The sequence below is a fragment of the Manis pentadactyla genome, chromosome 15, assembly GCF_030020395.1.
Source record: "Manis pentadactyla isolate mManPen7 chromosome 15, mManPen7.hap1, whole genome shotgun sequence".
In the NCBI taxonomy this organism is placed as follows: Eukaryota; Metazoa; Chordata; class Mammalia; order Pholidota; family Manidae; genus Manis; species Manis pentadactyla.
Window position 1 is genome coordinate 30191758 of NC_080033.1, and position 15601 is coordinate 30207358.

Genomic DNA, 15601 nt, shown 5'->3' on the forward strand with positions numbered 1-15601 from the left:
ACATACTGGTATCATTAATTTATTTTCTATTTTTACTTTTTTATGTATATTTTGGTATCATTAACCTACTATTCCACAAAGAACATAATGATTACTAGACTCCCCCCATGACCATGTTCCCCCCTATGACCAAGTTCCCCCCAGACACACCATTGCACTCACTCACTGTCCATCAGCGTGGCAAGATGCTGTGGAATGACTACTAGTCTTCTCTGTGTTGTGCAGCCTTCCCTGTGCCCACCCACACATTATGCATGCGAAACAATGCACTCTTTCTTTCCCCTTCCCTTATCCCTCCATTCCCACCCTTCCACCCCAGTCCCTTTGCCTTTCGTTACTGTTAGTCCATTCTTGGGTTTTGTAAGGCTGCTACCCTTTTACTCACGGCTGGGCTGTGGCCACCATCTGTGGCTGGACTCTGGAAGAGCAGGACTGTTGCCTGGAGATTCCATGACATCACAGTGGTGCCTCTTTTCTAGGGTCAGTGTGTGTCCGGTGATTGGAGCACCCTCCAACTTCAGAACCCTGTGCCCTGACCGGGGTTATGATTTCAGTGAGGTGTGCGCTGACCACCTTGACAGCATTAGGAATATGGAAACCATAACCAAGATAACGTGGGTTTCTTTTAATTTTGGTGTCAGTACTAAACAGTTACATGAGGAACATTATGGTTACTAGACTCCCGCCATTATCAAGTGACCACCATATACCTCATGAGTGCCACTGTCTTTCAGCCCAGTAATATGCTGTAGAATCACTGCTGGTCTTTGTGTTATACTGCCATCCTCGTGCTCCCCTCCCCGCCCACATTATGTGTGCTACTCGTAGTGCCCAGTTTTCACCCTTATCCCTCCCTTCCCACCCATCCTCCACAGTCACTTTCCCTTTGGTAACCGGTAGTCCATTCTTAGGTTGGCGAGGCTGCTACTGTCTTGTTCCTTCAGTTTTCTCTTTGTTCTGATACTCCACAGGTGACTCAAATCATTTGATACATTTCTCTCTCTGTCTGCTAAATCTCACTGAGCGTAGTACCCTGTAGCTTCATCCATGTTGTAAACTGTAGCATTTGTTTTCTTTTATGGCGAATAATATTCCATTGTGTATATGTGCCACATCTTATTGATCTATTAGTCGAATTATGGACACATCAGTTGTTTCCTTTTCTTTTCTACTGTAAATAGTGCTGTAATAAACATAGGTTTGCATATGTCTTTTTCAGACTGTGTTTAAGCATGGTTTATTTGTTTCTTTGTTTATGTATTTATTTGTTTTCATATGATTAACCTAAAGTTACATGCCAAAAATTGTTTACTAGACTCCTCCATCACCAAGTTGCCCCCACATATCCCATTGCATTCATCGTGAATCAACGTAGTAAGATGCTGTAGAATCACTACTGTACAGCCTTCCCTGTGCCCCCACACACATTATACATGCTAAACAATGCACCCTTTCTTTCCTCTTCCCTTATCCTTCCATTCCCACCCTTCCACCCCAGTCCATTTTCCTTTGGTTATTGGTTAAGCCATTCTTGGGTTTTGTAAGTCTGCTGCCCTTTTGCTCCTTCAGTTTTTTCTTTGTTCTTCTAGTCCACAGATGGCAGATATCATTTTATATATATATATATATGTGTGTGTGTGTGTGTGTGTGTATATGTATATATGCACATATATGTATATGTAGGCCAGAACCACTAATGTTTGCTAAGATGATGTAGCTTGCTACAGCTGGGTACTGCCCACCATCTGGGGCTGCACTTTGCAAGAGCAGCACTGTTGCCTGGAGATTCCATGACATCACAGTTTTGTCTCTTTTCTAGGGACAGAGTGTCTCTGGTGATTGGAGCAGCCTCTGACTTCAGAGCCTGGTGCCCCAGCCAGGGGTATGATTTCGGTGAGGTGTGCACTGACCACCTTGACAGCATCTGGAATATAGTAACCATATGCAGTGTACTGTGTGTTTCTTTAATTTTGGTGTCAGTACTAAACATTTACTTGATGAACATTATGGTTACTAGACTCCCCCATTATCAAGTCCCCACCACATACCCCATGAGAGTCACTGTCTTTCATCCCAGTAATATGCTCTAGAATCTCTAGTGGTCTTTGTGTTTTACTGCCTTGCCTGTGCTCTTCTCCCAGCGCACATTATGTGTGCTACTTGTAATGCCCAATTTTCCCTCTTATCCCTCCCTTCCCAACCATCCTCCGCAGTCACTTTCTGTTTGGTAACCGTAAGTCCATTCTTGGGTTTGGCAAGGCTGCTTCTGTGTTGTTCCTTCAGTTTTTTGTTTGTACTAATACTCCACTGGAGAGTGAAATCATTTGATGCATTTCTCTCAGTCTGGCTAATCGCACTGAGCATAATATTTTCATCCATGAGGTTGTAAATTGTAGCATTTGTTTTCTTCTTATGGCTTAATAATATTCCATTGCATATATGTACCACATCTTCTTTATCCATTTGTCGAATAATGGACACATCGGTTCCATCCATTTCTTTTCTTCTCTAAATAGTGCTGTGATAAACATAGGGGTGCTTATGTCTTTTGAAAGGTGGGGTGCCGCTTTCTATTTTTTTTCCTCTTTATTTATTATTTATTGGTATATACAGAGATATGTATGTATGTATATATATATTTTTCGTTTGTTTATTTTTGCTTTCATTTATCTACTATTACATGAGGAAAATTATGGTCACTAAACTCCCACCATAACCAAGTTGCCCCCAAATACCCCATTGCCCTCAATGTCCTTCAGCATGGTAAGATGCTGTGGAAAGACTACTAGTCTTTTCTGTGTTCTACAGTCTTCTCTTTGCTCCGCCCCCAAATTATACATGGTAAACAATGCCCCCTTTCATACCCCTTTCCTTATCCCTTCATTCCCACCCATCCATCCTAGTCCCTTTCCGTTTGGTTACTGTTAGTACGTTGGTTCTGGGACGCTTCTGTCGTTTTGCTCCTTTAGTTTTTTTTTTTTTTTTTTAGTCCTCAGATGAGAGAAATCTTTGATATGTATATGTGTGTGTGTGTGTGTGTGTGTGTTACACACACATATATGTATATAGGCTAGAACCACTACTGTTTGCTAAGATGATGCAGCTTGCCTCGGCTGAGCAGTGCCCAGCATCTGAGGCTGGACTTTGCAAGAGCAGCACTGTTGCCTGGAGATTCCATGACATCAGAGTGGTGCCTCTTTCCTAGGGCAGAGTGTCTCTGGTGATGGCAGCAGCGTCCGACGTCAGATCCTGGCGCCGTTGGTGGAATATGATGTCTTTGAGGTGTGCGCGCTGAGCACTGTGACAGCATCAGGAATATGGAAACCATATCCGAGGTACTGTGTGTTTCTTTTAATTTTGGTGTCAGTACTGTACAGTTACATGAAGAACATTATGGTTACTAGACTCTCCCCATTATCAAGTCCCCACCACATAACCCATGAGAGTCACTGTCTTTCCTCTCAGTAATATGCTCTAGAACCTCTACTGGTCTTTGTGTTTTACTGCCTTCCCTGTGCTACCCTCCCAGCCCACATTATGTGTGCTTCTTCTAATGCCCATTTGTCCACCTTATCCCTCTCTTCCCAACTATCCTCCATAGTCACTTTCCCTTTGGTAACCGTAAGTCCATTTCTGGGTTTGGGAAGGCTGCTTCTGTCTTGTTCCTTCAGTTTTTTCTTTGTACTAGTACTCCACAGGAGAGTGAAATCATTTGATGCATTTCTCTCTCTGTCTGCCTAATCTCACTGAGCATATTACGCTCTACCTTCTTCCATGTTGCTGTAAATGGGAGCATTTGTTTTCTTCTTATGGCTTAATTATATTCCATTGCATGTGTGTACCACATCTTCTTCATCCATTAGTCTAATTACGGACACATCGGTTTTTTCCATTTCTTTTCTACGGAAAATAGTGCTGTGATAAATATAGGGGGGCATATGTCTTTCTCAGAGTGGGTTGGTGCATTGTTTGTTTATTTATTTATTTTGGTATCTTTATGCTACAAATACATGATGCAAATTATGTTTACTGGACTCCCCATCACCAAGTTCCCCCCACATACCGTATTGCCATTAACGTTCATCAGCATAGTAAGAAGCTGTTCAATCACTACTTGTCTTCTCTGTGTTGTAAAACCATCACCGTGCCACCCAACATTATACATGCTAATCATAATGCCCCCTTTCTTCCCACCCCTTATCTCTCCATTCCCGCCCATATACCCCAGTCCCTTTCCGTTTGGTAACTGTAAGTGAATTCCTGCGTTTTGTGAGCCTGCTACTGTTTTGCTCTTTCTGTATTTTCTCTGTTCTTATATGCCCCAGATGAAAGAAACCATTCGATACTCATCCTTCTCTGCCTGGCTTATTTTACTGAGCAAAATACTCTCTAGCTCCTCCATCCATCTTCTTATGGCTGAATAATATTCTGTGGTGTATATGTACCACATCTTGTTTTTCTGTTCATCTCCTAATGGACACTTAACTTGTCTATTGTCAGTAGTGCTGTGATAAAAATAGCGGTGCATATGTCTTTGAATTTGGGCCGCCGCATTACTTATTTATTTATTTTTAGCTTATGTATTTATTTATTTATTTATTTTCGTTTCGTTCATCTGCAATTACATGAGTAAAAGTATGTTTACTAGATTCCTCTATCACCAAGTTGCCCACATATATATCCCTTTGCCGTCATTGTCCATCAATGTAGTAAGATGCTGTAGAATCACCTCTTGTCTCTTCTGTGTTGTAGAGTCTTTCCCGTGCCAAACCCACATTACACATGCTAATAATAATGCCTTCTTTCTCCCCAAACCTTTTCCCTACATTCCAACCCATCCATGCAAGTCCATTACCCTTTTGTCACTGTTTGTCCATTCTTGGGCACTGTGAGTCTGCTGCTGTTTTCCTTCTTCAGTTCTTTCTCTGTTCTCATATTCCACCGAGGAGTGAAATCATTAGATACTTGTCTTTCTCCACCTTGCTTATTTCACTGAGTATAATACCCTCTAGGTCCATCCATGCTGTTGGAAATAGTATGGTTTGTTTTCTCCTTATGGCTGAATAATATTCCACTGTGTACATGTACAACATCTTCTTGGTCTATTCATGTCCTTGTGGACAGTTAGCTTGGCTATTGTGAATAGTGCGGTGAAAAACATACGGGGGCATAGGTCTTTTCCAAACAGGGTTGCTGCAGTCATTTTTTGAAATTATGTATTTATTTACATATTGTTATCATTAATTTATTTTCTATTTTTACTTTTTTATGTATATTTGGTATCATTAATCTACTATTCCATGAAGAACATTATGGTTACTAGACTTCCCCCGTGACCAAGTTCCCCCCAGATACCCCATTGCACTCACTGTCCATCAGTGTGGTAAGATGCTTTGGAATGACTACTAGTCTTCTCTGTGTTGCACAGCCTTCCCTGTGCCCCACCCCCACATTATACATAGTATACAATACCCCCTTTCCTTCCCCTTCCCTTATCCCTCCATTCCCACCCACCCACCGCAGGACCTTTCCCTTTGGTCACTGTTAGTCCATTCTTGGATTTTGTTAGGCTGCTGCCCTTCTGCTCCTTCAGCTTTGTCTTTGTTGTTGTAGTCCCCAGATCAGAGAAATCTTTCATATATGTAGGCCAGAACCGCTAATGTTTGCTAAGACAATGCAGCTTTCCATTGCTGGGTAGTGCTCAACATCTGGGGGTCGTCTTTGCAAGAGCAGCACTGTTGTCTGGAGATTCTATGACATCACAGCGGTGCCTCTTTCCTTTATTGTAGCAGGTTCCCACTTAAGAGCTTGGTGCCCTAGCCTTGGGAATGATTTCGGTGATGTGTGTGTTGATCACCTTGACAGCATCAGGAATATAGAAACCATATCCAAGGTACTGTGTGTTTCTTTTAATTTTGGTATCAGTACTAAACAGTTACATGAGGAACATTATGGTTACTAGACCCCCCCCATTATCAAGTCCCCACCACGTACCGCGTAAAAGTCACTGTCTTTCAGCCCAGTAATATGCTGTTGAATCACTACTGGTCTTTGTGTTATACTGCCTACTGTGTACTCCCCTCCCTGCCCACATTATGTGTGCTACTCCAATGCTCAGTTTTCCCTCCAACACTTCCTTACCACCCATCCTCCACAGTCACTTTCCCTTTCATAACTGTTACTCCATTCTTAGGTTTGGCGAGGCTGCTTCTGTCTTGTCCTTCAGTTTTTTCTTTGTTGTAACACTCCACAGGAGAGTGAAATCATTTGATGCATTTCTCTCTCTGGCTAATCTCACTGAGCATAATATACTCTAGCTTCATCCATGTTGTTTAATTGGTAGCATCTGTTTTCTTCTTATGGCTCAATAATATTCCATTGCATATATGTAGCACATCTTCTTTATCCATTAGTCTAATTATGGACACATTGGTCCTTTCCATTTCTTTTCTACACTAAATAGTGCTGTGATAAATATAGTGGTGCATATGTCTTTTTCAAACTGGGTTGCTGCAGTGTTTGTTTGCTTGCTTGTTTGTTTTTGCTATCTTTAAGCTACAAATACATGACGAAAATTATGTTTACTAGACTCCCCATCACCAAGTTCCCCCCACATACCGCATTGCCATCAACGTTCATCAGTGTAGTATGAAGCTGTTCAATCCCTACTTGTCTTCTCTGTGTTGTACAACCATCACCATGCCACCCAACATTATACATGCTAATCATAATGCCCCCATTCTTCCCCGCCCCTTATCTCTCCATTCCCGCCCATACACCCCAGTCCCTTTCCGTTTGGTTACTGTAAGTGCATTCCTGGGTTTTGTGAGCCTGCTACTGTTTTGCTCTTTTTGTATTTTCTCTGTTCTTATACGCCCCAGATGAAAGAAACCAATCTATACTCATCTTTCTCTGCCTGGCTTATTTTACTGAGCAAAATACTCTCTAGCTCCATCCATCTTCTTATGGCTGAATAATGTTCTATGGTGTATATGTACCACATCTTGTTTTTCTGTTCATCTCCTAATGGACACTTAACTTCTCTATTGTGAATAGTGCTGTGATAAACATAGGGGTGCATACGTCTTGGAAACTGGGTCGCCACATTACTTATTTATTTATTTATTTTTAGCATTTGTATTTATTTATTTATTTGTTTTCATATCGTTAATCTACAATTACATGAGTCAAAGTATGTTTACTAGACTCCCCCATCACCAAGTTGCCCCGACATATCCCGTTGCAGTCATTGTCCATTAACGTAGTAAGATATTGTAGAATCACTACTTGTGTATTTTGTGCTCTACAGCTGTCCCCATGCCAAACCCACATTACACATGCTAATAATAATGCCTTCTTTCTCCCCAACCCTTACCCCTACATTCCAACCCATCTACGCCAGTCCGTTTCCCTTTCGTAACTGTGAGTCCATTCTTGGGTTCTGTGAGTCTGCTGTTTTTCTCCTTCAGGGCTTTCTCTGTTCTTATACTCCCCAGATGACTGAAATCATTATATACTTATCTTTCTCCACCTAGCTTAGTTCACTGAGGATAATACCCTGTAGCTCCATCCATGCTGTTGGAAATGGTACGATTCATTTTCTCCTTATGGCTGAATAATATTCCACTGTGTATATGTACAACATCTTCTTTGTCTATTCATCTCCTTATGAACACTTAGCTTGGCTATTGTGACTAGTGCTGTGATAAACATACAGGAACATAGGTCTTTTCCAAACATGGTTCCTGCAGTCATTTTTTGAAATTATGTATTTATTTACATACTGGTATCATTAATTTATTTTCTATTTTTACTTTTTTATGTATATTTTGGTATCATTAACCTACTATTCCACAAAGAACATAATGATTACTAGACTCCCCCCATGACCATGTTCCCCCCTATGACCAAGTTCCCCCCAGACACACCATTGCACTCACTCACTGTCCATCAGCGTGGCAAGATGCTGTGGAATGACTACTAGTCTTCTCTGTGTTGTGCAGCCTTCCCTGTGCCCACCCACACATTATGCATGCGAAACAATGCACTCTTTCTTTCCCCTTCCCTTATCCCTCCATTCCCACCCTTCCACCCCAGTCCCTTTGCCTTTCGTTACTGTTAGTCCATTCTTGGGTTTTGTAAGGCTGCTACCCTTTTACTCACGGCTGGGCTGTGGCCACCATCTGTGGCTGGACTCTGGAAGAGCAGGACTGTTGCCTGGAGATTCCATGACATCACAGTGGTGCCTCTTTTCTAGGGTCAGTGTGTGTCCGGTGATTGGAGCACCCTCCAACTTCAGAACCCTGTGCCCTGACCGGGGTTATGATTTCAGTGAGGTGTGCGCTGACCACCTTGACAGCATTAGGAATATGGAAACCATAACCAAGATAACGTGGGTTTCTTTTAATTTTGGTGTCAGTACTAAACAGTTACATGAGGAACATTATGGTTACTAGACTCCCGCCATTATCAAGTGACCACCATATACCTCATGAGTGCCACTGTCTTTCAGCCCAGTAATATGCTGTAGAATCACTGCTGGTCTTTGTGTTATACTGCCATCCTCGTGCTCCCCTCCCCGCCCACATTATGTGTGCTACTCGTAGTGCCCAGTTTTCACCCTTATCCCTCCCTTCCCACCCATCCTCCACAGTCACTTTCCCTTTGGTAACCGGTAGTCCATTCTTAGGTTGGCGAGGCTGCTACTGTCTTGTTCCTTCAGTTTTCTCTTTGTTCTGATACTCCACAGGTGACTCAAATCATTTGATACATTTCTCTCTCTGTCTGCTAAATCTCACTGAGCGTAGTACCCTGTAGCTTCATCCATGTTGTAAACTGTAGCATTTGTTTTCTTTTATGGCGAATAATATTCCATTGTGTATATGTGCCACATCTTATTGATCTATTAGTCGAATTATGGACACATCAGTTGTTTCCTTTTCTTTTCTACTGTAAATAGTGCTGTAATAAACATAGGTTTGCATATGTCTTTTTCAGACTGTGTTTAAGCATGGTTTATTTGTTTCTTTGTTTATGTATTTATTTGTTTTCATATGATTAACCTAAAGTTACATGCCAAAAATTGTTTACTAGACTCCTCCATCACCAAGTTGCCCCCACATATCCCATTGCATTCATCGTGAATCAACGTAGTAAGATGCTGTAGAATCACTACTGTACAGCCTTCCCTGTGCCCCCCCACACACATTATACATGCTAAACAATGCACCCTTTCTTTCCTCTTCCCTTATCCTTCCATTCCCACCCTTCCACCCCAGTCCATTTTCCTTTGGTTATTGGTTAAGCCATTCTTGGGTTTTGTAAGTCTGCTGCCCTTTTGCTCCTTCAGTTTTTTCTTTGTTCTTCTAGTCCACAGATGGCAGATATCATTTTATATATATATATATATGTGTGTGTGTGTGTGTGTGTGTATATGTATATATGCACATATATGTATATGTAGGCCAGAACCACTAATGTTTGCTAAGATGATGTAGCTTGCTACAGCTGGGTACTGCCCACCATCTGGGGCTGCACTTTGCAAGAGCAGCACTGTTGCCTGGAGATTCCATGACATCACAGTTTTGTCTCTTTTCTAGGGACAGAGTGTCTCTGGTGATTGGAGCAGCCTCTGACTTCAGAGCCTGGTGCCCCAGCCAGGGGTATGATTTCGGTGAGGTGTGCACTGACCACCTTGACAGCATCTGGAATATAGTAACCATATGCAGTGTACTGTGTGTTTCTTTAATTTTGGTGTCAGTACTAAACATTTACTTGATGAACATTATGGTTACTAGACTCCCCCATTATCAAGTCCCCACCACATACCCCATGAGAGTCACTGTCTTTCATCCCAGTAATATGCTCTAGAATCTCTAGTGGTCTTTGTGTTTTACTGCCTTGCCTGTGCTCTTCTCCCAGCGCACATTATGTGTGCTACTTGTAATGCCCAATTTTCCCTCTTATCCCTCCCTTCCCAACCATCCTCCGCAGTCACTTTCTGTTTGGTAACCGTAAGTCCATTCTTGGGTTTGGCAAGGCTGCTTCTGTGTTGTTCCTTCAGTTTTTTGTTTGTACTAATACTCCACTGGAGAGTGAAATCATTTGATGCATTTCTCTCAGTCTGGCTAATCGCACTGAGCATAATATTTTCATCCATGAGGTTGTAAATTGTAGCATTTGTTTTCTTCTTATGGCTTAATAATATTCCATTGCATATATGTACCACATCTTCTTTATCCATTTGTCGAATAATGGACACATCGGTTCCATCCATTTCTTTTCTTCTCTAAATAGTGCTGTGATAAACATAGGGGTGCTTATGTCTTTTGAAAGGTGGGGTGCCGCTTTCTATTTTTTTTCCTCTTTATTTATTATTTATTGGTATATACAGAGATATGTATGTATGTATATATATATTTTTCGTTTGTTTATTTTTGCTTTCATTTATCTACTATTACATGAGGAAAATTATGGTCACTAAACTCCCACCATAACCAAGTTGCCCCCAAATACCCCATTGCCCTCAATGTCCTTCAGCGTGGTAAGATGCTGTGGAAAGACTACTAGTCTTTTCTGTGTTCTACAGTCTTCTCTTTGTTCCGCCCCCAAATTATACATGGTAAACAATGCCCCCTTTCATACCCCTTTCCTTATCCCTTCATTCCCACCCATCCATCCTAGTCCCTTTCCGTTTGGTTACTGTTAGTACGTTGGTTCTGGGACGCTTCTGTCGTTTTGCTCCTTTAGTTTTTTTTTTTTTTTTTTAGTCCTCAGATGAGAGAAATCTTTGATATGTATATGTGTGTGTGTGTGTGTGTGTGTGTTACACACACATATATGTATATAGGCTAGAACCACTACTGTTTGCTAAGATGATGCAGCTTGCCTCGGCTGAGCAGTGCCCAGCATCTGAGGCTGGACTTTGCAAGAGCAGCACTGTTGCCTGGAGATTCCATGACATCAGAGTGGTGCCTCTTTCCTAGGGCAGAGTGTCTCTGGTGATGGCAGCAGCGTCCGACGTCAGATCCTGGCGCCGTTGGTGGAATATGATGTCTTTGAGGTGTGCGCGCTGAGCACTGTGACAGCATCAGGAATATGGAAACCATATCCGAGGTACTGTGTGTTTCTTTTAATTTTGGTGTCAGTACTGTACAGTTACATGAAGAACATTATGGTTACTAGACTCTCCCCATTATCAAGTCCCCACCACATAACCCATGAGAGTCACTGTCTTTCCTCTCAGTAATATGCTCTAGAACCTCTACTGGTCTTTGTGTTTTACTGCCTTCCCTGTGCTACCCTCCCAGCCCACATTATGTGTGCTTCTTCTAATGCCCATTTGTCCACCTTATCCCTCTCTTCCCAACTATCCTCCATAGTCACTTTCCCTTTGGTAACCGTAAGTCCATTTCTGGGTTTGGGAAGGCTGCTTCTGTCTTGTTCCTTCAGTTTTTTCTTTGTACTAGTACTCCACAGGAGAGTGAAATCATTTGATGCATTTCTCTCTCTGTCTGCCTAATCTCACTGAGCATATTACGCTCTACCTTCTTCCATGTTGCTGTAAATGGGAGCATTTGTTTTCTTCTTATGGCTTAATTATATTCCATTGCATGTGTGTACCACATCTTCTTCATCCATTAGTCTAATTACGGACACATCGGTTTTTTCCATTTCTTTTCTACGGAAAATAGTGCTGTGATAAATATAGGGGGGCATATGTCTTTCTCAGAGTGGGTTGGTGCATTGTTTGTTTATTTATTTATTTTGGTATCTTTATGCTACAAATACATGATGCAAATTATGTTTACTGGACTCCCCATCACCAAGTTCCCCCCACATACCGTATTGCCATTAACGTTCATCAGCATAGTAAGAAGCTGTTCAATCACTACTTGTCTTCTCTGTGTTGTAAAACCATCACCGTGCCACCCAACATTATACATGCTAATCATAATGCCCCCTTTCTTCCCACCCCTTATCTCTCCATTCCCGCCCATATACCCCAGTCCCTTTCCGTTTGGTAACTGTAAGTGAATTCCTGCGTTTTGTGAGCCTGCTACTGTTTTGCTCTTTCTGTATTTTCTCTGTTCTTATATGCCCCAGATGAAAGAAACCATTCGATACTCATCCTTCTCTGCCTGGCTTATTTTACTGAGCAAAATACTCTCTAGCTCCTCCATCCATCTTCTTATGGCTGAATAATATTCTGTGGTGTATATGTACCACATCTTGTTTTTCTGTTCATCTCCTAATGGACACTTAACTTGTCTATTGTCAGTAGTGCTGTGATAAAAATAGCGGTGCATATGTCTTTGAATTTGGGCCGCCGCATTACTTATTTATTTATTTTTAGCTTATGTATTTATTTATTTATTTATTTTCGTTTCGTTCATCTGCAATTACATGAGTAAAAGTATGTTTACTAGATTCCTCTATCACCAAGTTGCCCACATATATATCCCTTTGCCGTCATTGTCCATCAATGTAGTAAGATGCTGTAGAATCACCTCTTGTCTCTTCTGTGTTGTAGAGTCTTTCCCGTGCCAAACCCACATTACACATGCTAATAATAATGCCTTCTTTCTCCCCAAACCTTTTCCCTACATTCCAACCCATCCATGCAAGTCCATTACCCTTTTGTCACTGTTTGTCCATTCTTGGGCACTGTGAGTCTGCTGCTGTTTTCCTTCTTCAGTTCTTTCTCTGTTCTCATATTCCACCGAGGAGTGAAATCATTAGATACTTGTCTTTCTCCACCTTGCTTATTTCACTGAGTATAATACCCTCTAGGTCCATCCATGCTGTTGGAAATAGTATGGTTTGTTTTCTCCTTATGGCTGAATAATATTCCACTGTGTACATGTACAACATCTTCTTGGTCTATTCATGTCCTTGTGGACAGTTAGCTTGGCTATTGTGAATAGTGCGGTGAAAAACATACGGGGGCATAGGTCTTTTCCAAACAGGGTTGCTGCAGTCATTTTTTGAAATTATGTATTTATTTACATATTGTTATCATTAATTTATTTTCTATTTTTACTTTTTTATGTATATTTGGTATCATTAATCTACTATTCCATGAAGAACATTATGGTTACTAGACTTCCCCCGTGACCAAGTTCCCCCCAGATACCCCATTGCACTCACTGTCCATCAGTGTGGTAAGATGCTTTGGAATGACTACTAGTCTTCTCTGTGTTGCACAGCCTTCCCTGTGCCCCACCCCCACATTATACATAGTATACAATACCCCCTTTCCTTCCCCTTCCCTTATCCCTCCATTCCCACCCACCCACCGCAGGACCTTTCCCTTTGGTCACTGTTAGTCCATTCTTGGATTTTGTTAGGCTGCTGCCCTTCTGCTCCTTCAGCTTTGTCTTTGTTGTTGTAGTCCCCAGATCAGAGAAATCTTTCATATATGTAGGCCAGAACCGCTAATGTTTGCTAAGACAATGCAGCTTTCCATTGCTGGGTAGTGCTCAACATCTGGGGGTCGTCTTTGCAAGAGCAGCACTGTTGTCTGGAGATTCTATGACATCACAGCGGTGCCTCTTTCCTTTATTGTAGCAGGTTCCCACTTAAGAGCTTGGTGCCCTAGCCTTGGGAATGATTTCGGTGATGTGTGTGTTGATCACCTTGACAGCATCAGGAATATAGAAACCATATCCAAGGTACTGTGTGTTTCTTTTAATTTTGGTATCAGTACTAAACAGTTACATGAGGAACATTATGGTTACTAGACCCCCCCCATTATCAAGTCCCCACCACGTACCGCGTAAAAGTCACTGTCTTTCAGCCCAGTAATATGCTGTTGAATCACTACTGGTCTTTGTGTTATACTGCCTACTGTGTACTCCCCTCCCTGCCCACATTATGTGTGCTACTCCAATGCTCAGTTTTCCCTCCAACACTTCCTTACCACCCATCCTCCACAGTCACTTTCCCTTTCATAACTGTTACTCCATTCTTAGGTTTGGCGAGGCTGCTTCTGTCTTGTCCTTCAGTTTTTTCTTTGTTGTAACACTCCACAGGAGAGTGAAATCATTTGATGCATTTCTCTCTCTGGCTAATCTCACTGAGCATAATATACTCTAGCTTCATCCATGTTGTTTAATTGGTAGCATCTGTTTTCTTCTTATGGCTCAATAATATTCCATTGCATATATGTAGCACATCTTCTTTATCCATTAGTCTAATTATGGACACATTGGTCCTTTCCATTTCTTTTCTACACTAAATAGTGCTGTGATAAATATAGTGGTGCATATGTCTTTTTCAAACTGGGTTGCTGCAGTGTTTGTTTGCTTGCTTGTTTGTTTTTGCTATCTTTAAGCTACAAATACATGACGAAAATTATGTTTACTAGACTCCCCATCACCAAGTTCCCCCCACATACCGCATTGCCATCAACGTTCATCAGTGTAGTATGAAGCTGTTCAATCCCTACTTGTCTTCTCTGTGTTGTACAACCATCACCATGCCACCCAACATTATACATGCTAATCATAATGCCCCCATTCTTCCCCGCCCCTTATCTCTCCATTCCCGCCCATACACCCCAGTCCCTTTCCGTTTGGTTACTGTAAGTGCATTCCTGGGTTTTGTGAGCCTGCTACTGTTTTGCTCTTTTTGTATTTTCTCTGTTCTTATACGCCCCAGATGAAAGAAACCAATCTATACTCATCTTTCTCTGCCTGGCTTATTTTACTGAGCAAAATACTCTCTAGCTCCATCCATCTTCTTATGGCTGAATAATGTTCTATGGTGTATATGTACCACATCTTGTTTTTCTGTTCATCTCCTAATGGACACTTAACTTCTCTATTGTGAATAGTGCTGTGATAAACATAGGGGTGCATACGTCTTGGAAACTGGGTCGCCACATTACTTATTTATTTATTTATTTTTAGCATTTGTATTTATTTATTTATTTGTTTTCATATCGTTAATCTACAATTACATGAGTCAAAGTATGTTTACTAGACTCCCCCATCACCAAGTTGCCCCGACATATCCCGTTGCAGTCATTGTCCATTAACGTAGTAAGATATTGTAGAATCACTACTTGTGTATTTTGTGCTCTACAGCTGTCCCCATGCCAAACCCACATTACACATGCTAATAATAATGCCTTCTTTCTCCCCAACCCTTACCCCTACATTCCAACCCATCTACGCCAGTCCGTTTCCCTTTCGTAACTGTGAGTCCATTCTTGGGTTCTGTGAGTCTGCTGTTTTTCTCCTTCAGGGCTTTCTCTGTTCTTATACTCCCCAGATGACTGAAATCATTATATACTTATCTTTCTCCACCTAGCTTAGTTCACTGAGGATAATACCCTGTAGCTCCATCCATGCTGTTGGAAATGGTACGATTCATTTTCTCCTTATGGCTGAATAATATTCCACTGTGTATATGTACAACATCTTCTTTGTCTATTCATCTCCTTATGAACACTTAGCTTGGCTATTGTGACTAGTGCTGTGATAAACATACAGGAACATAGGTCTTTTCCAAACATGGTTCCTGCAGTCATTTTTTGAAATTATGTATTTATTTACATACTGGTATCATTAATTTATTTTCTATTTTTACTTTTTTA